This window comes from Sciurus carolinensis, chromosome 2, assembly GCF_902686445.1.
Source record: "Sciurus carolinensis chromosome 2, mSciCar1.2, whole genome shotgun sequence".
In the NCBI taxonomy this organism is placed as follows: Eukaryota; Metazoa; Chordata; class Mammalia; order Rodentia; family Sciuridae; genus Sciurus; species Sciurus carolinensis.
The window spans coordinates 120303180-120307786 of record NC_062214.1 but is presented as its reverse complement, the minus strand read 5'-3'; the positions used below and the strand labels follow the sequence as shown (position 1 = coordinate 120307786).

General features: G+C 37.4%; 1 pseudogene; it reads right to left on the bottom strand.

Moving 5' to 3' along the window:
- Positions 1 to 2803: 2803 nt before the first annotated feature.
- On the bottom strand, positions 2804 to 3742 carry LOC124977338 (olfactory receptor 4F15-like; annotated as a pseudogene).
- Between the last annotated feature and the right edge of the window lie 865 nt (positions 3743 to 4607).

Below are 4607 nucleotides of genomic sequence, written 5' to 3'. Positions count from 1 at the left end.
TTGATTTGATTTGAATTTCCCAAGTTAATAGTAAATTTGAGCATTATTCAATCTGACTGCCTCTCTAATCTTTCTTAACTTAAGATATAGGCTGTTTCTATATCATGTATCAAATACTGTGCTTCTATCAAATAGGATCCCACCAACAGAAAAGAATTGTATATGAAAATGGAATAAATGAGAAATATAATTTATAAGGATATATGTCTAAATAAGAGATAGTCTGACTCTAGTTCCCCCCCTTTGGGTTCTGAAGTGGTAAGAGTTCTTTGGTTCATTTCTAAAACATTGTCACTGTCAGAAACATGAAATTGGTGAACTCTAGAGGACTTGAAGAGCATTTTCATGGGGATTCATTCAGTCTCAGGAATAGATTCCATCACCTGTTTGGAACCAGCTTAAGATCTTGCTGGTTCCCTCACCAGGGAAATGAATAAATGACACAGGACCACTATGTAGGAACTGTGTCTTTAATTCTTTGAAAAGCATCTTCTTTTCCCTCTGAAGGTCCCATCAAGATAACCAAGAGAGCACACCTTCTGGAGTTAGTTAATCTGCTTCCCGAACAATGGACCCCTTGGTTTAAGTCCAGTCGTGTCTCCTCCAGATTCCTACACTGATTGTCAAGCTGCACTCTGACCTCTGCTTTGTTTTCTGATATGTTGAATTTTATTTATTTTTCTGGCTTTGGGGAAAATTTGATTCTGGTTCTGGTTCAACATACCTGATAAATAGTGAAAAGTAGTGAATTCCTCACTGGTGACAATAAGGATTACAAATTTGATTTCACGATCTAGATCATTTGGTCATCTCTATTGTGATGGTGCGGACCTAATATGTATTAGATGAAAGATAATAGACAGCTTGTTTAGTTTACTTTTTTTATCTATTGGTCTATTTGTGCAAAATTTTTCTTGCTTCCATGGGAAACAGAACAGCTCCTAGAGATGTGGTATGAGATTGCATAGGAAAATATTTCACACTTACATACGTGTGAGTGCATGTGTGTGTATATATATTATTTTACCTATACTTGTACAGAACTTCTGTATCTTCAGATCATGTTAGTAAAATATATTCATTTTTTCTGCTTTTAACACATTATGTCCCATCATCCAATATATAGTTTTTATAGGTGTCTTATATATTGGATGATGAGACATAACAGATTAAAAATAGCACTTGCTGCCTTTATTATGTGGATAGGATATTTGCAGAAATAGGAGGTTATATTTGAGTGTTCATGAGCTTTTCTCATCTACTAAAATAAATGTATATGTCAGACAATTCTCCTTTGAAAGGGCAAAGATTTTTTCCCTGACCAAAATTAATCAGACCTCTCTGAGCCCTCTTCTCAACTAGGCCTCTACCTGGGTGCCCTTTCCTGATGGTATATAGACTCAGTTTTAGCAAAAATCTTGCTATGTAGAAAGAGAGAGAATATCCCACCCTTGATATCTTCTCTTAATAATTTTCAATCCACTGACCCAGAACCTGCTTCTTACCTATGTAATTCTCCACTTATCCTTGCTGTATTGAGAATTCAACCCAGTGCAATGCTGCAAGGTCTCTATTCCCCTATTAAAATAGTGCCTCAACAAAATTATTTTACCACACTAAATATCATCAGGCTACAGGGGGTTTGGTTTTGTTGTTTTGTTTTGTTTTGTTTTGGTACCAGAGATTGAGCACAGTAGTGCTCAGCCACTAAGCCACATCCCTAGCCCTTTTTTATGTTTTATTTAGAGTCAGGGTCTCACTAAGTTGTGTAGGGTCTCATTAAGTTGCCAAGGCTGGCTTTGAACTCACAGTACTCCTGCCTCAGCTTCCCAAGCCACTGGGAATGTGCTACCATGCCCAGCAGGCTGCACGATTTATTAAAAAAGTATTCTCTATGAAATAAGAGTAAGTATCTCTGGTTAAAGTCATAATTAAAAGGGGTAATGAGATGAGAAATAATCCTGACCAAAATATAAAAATGGAGCACTTGAACTTGGTCTCCTTCGCTGATGAATACACAGCCCAGTTTTAGCAAAAGATAAAACCTCAAGGATATAGAAAGTTTAGGAAGTAAATTCTCTTTTTCCTTTGTTGTATAGATATAACTTCAAATAATGAGACTGAAGAATGGCAATGATATATGTTAAATTTTGGGCAAAGTTTATAGAATGCAGGTTTGATGAATTTACTAAAATAAAAAGCACTTAGTAATGCTTAATTACCAAATGTCATACTAAAGCAAGACTAGAATTCAGTTTTCTCTAAGTTACTTCTATTATGTTGATTTCAAATCCATTTTCACTCTGTAGCTATACCTCAACCATTTCAGTTCCCTTATAGCTTCACTAATATACTACTACTTTGGGCTGATTTGTGTCCACCAGATAGATACTGGCAGTTTTGTGAAGGTGAGATTATTTGCACATAGGATCTTTGCAGATGGAGTCAAATTAAGATGAGGCCATAGTAGATTACAGAGTTCTAAGGAGAAACTTCTCCCTATTCAGAAGGCCTCAAGGTAGAGCGCCGTTTTATGTATTTCTAATAATTACTTCAAGTAATGTTGTCCCTTTGGAATTGAGCCTCAAAATTATCATAGTCTTTGGTTCCTAAATATTTTGTATGTGATTCCTCATCTGCTTTCAGAAATGAATGTCCCTCTCTCTTAAGTGAAAGATAAAATGCACCTAATACAATATGGATAATCAAATCAAAAGAGGACAAAGGGAAGCTTTTATCTGAGTCTGACCATCACAGTGAACTTCAGTATTCTATGAACACTCTTCACAACGCCACCAATCACTTAGGAGATCTTTCTATAAGTCACTAGCAGTCTGCATACTTTCCTCATTGCCACCTTCATTTCTTGATTCCTTAGTGTGTAGATGACAGGATTCAGAAAAGGAGTCAGAACTGCATCGAAGAAGGCCAGGAACTTGTCCAGGTGTGTGGCAGGAGATGGCCATGCATAGACAAATATCAAAGGAATAAAGAACAAGACTACCACAGTGATGTGAGCTGAAAGGGTGGACAGAGCCTTCGAGAAACCAGCAGAAGAGTGTTTCTGAACAGTGAGAATGATGACAATATAGGAAGTGACCAGTATGAGGAAGGAGCCCACAGAGATGAAACCACCATTAGCTGTGACCATGAATTCTAGTCAGTAGGTGTCTGTGCAGGCAAGTTTAATGAACCAAGGAAGGTCACAGTAAAAGCTGTCCAACACATTAGGGCCACAGAAGGGCAACTTTACTACAAAAACCAATTGAACCACTGAGTGCATAAGGCCAACCACCCAGGCAGCCACTGAAAAGAAGATGCACATTCTTGGGCTCATGATGGTCAGGTAGTGCAAAGGCTTACATATGGCCACATATCTGTCAAAGGCCATGGCTATGAGCAGCACCATCTCCACACCACCAATGACATGGATGAAGAAGATCTGTGTGATGCATCCTCTAAAGGAGATGACTTTGTGCTTCTTGAAAAGGTCATAAATCATCTTGGGGGAGATGACGGAAGAAAAACCTAGGTCAATAAAGGAGAGGTTGGCCAAGAGAAAGTACATGGGAGAATGCAAGTGAGGCTCAGAAGCCACCGTGAACACAATGAGGGAGTTTCCCATCATGCTTGCCACATAAAACATGGAGGAGAACACAAAGAGGAGTAGCTGGATACCCCAGGAGTTGGTGAGTCCCAGGAACACAAACTGGGACACCACAGAGTGATTTGCTCCTTCCATTGGTTTTATTGGATGTGCTGCCTGTGGAAGAACAACAGGAGAATATGTCAATTATGACAACTATGTTAATAGACCAGGAGGAGAGAAGTCAAAGTTTTGAAAGTTTATTTATACTTTAGTATTAAACCTGAGTTCATATGCTGACAGTCTTTGAAATATAAAGTCGATCACTATTGTGTGGATCTCCTCTTTATCACTAATGTTCTGTCTCTATTTAATATAACACCCTGCTTCCTCCCAGCTAGATGATCTTTCTCATATGAAAAAAAGATGACGAACATAAGTAATAAGAACTCACACCAAACCCCTCTGATTCTGGTCAGCACCAGTCACATGGAACTAATCACTAATGCATACACTTTTAAGACAATAATCCTTAATCTGGAAAACACTCCTTTTATTTCTTTATTTCTAACCCTACCTCTGGGGATATGGTTATCTTCACTATTAACTTACATTTGCCACATCTATGAAATCTGCCTTTATTATTACTAGTATTTATTTTGTTGTCCCTTATATTATGATGAACTTGGTACAAATCTAACTCATCAAGGAGACCATAAGCTCCCTGAAGGCAGGAGTTATGATTTATCCATAAAACAATGAAAATGATCCACTGAAAAGTGCAGTTCTATGAACTGTTACCATTTTGCATCACATGAGATTAAAAAATTGAGAATAAATATTAAAAAATTTCTCTAGCAAATAGCATTACAATGACAACAATGTTTCTGATTTTGTATTTTTCCAAAAATCTCCATTCATGAAGGGCTGCAAATTAATACGGAAATTATTTGGTCTCCTGCTACAGGTAATTTGAGAAGTGCTGCACTTCACAGAAGAAATATGATCGATCAACAAATAT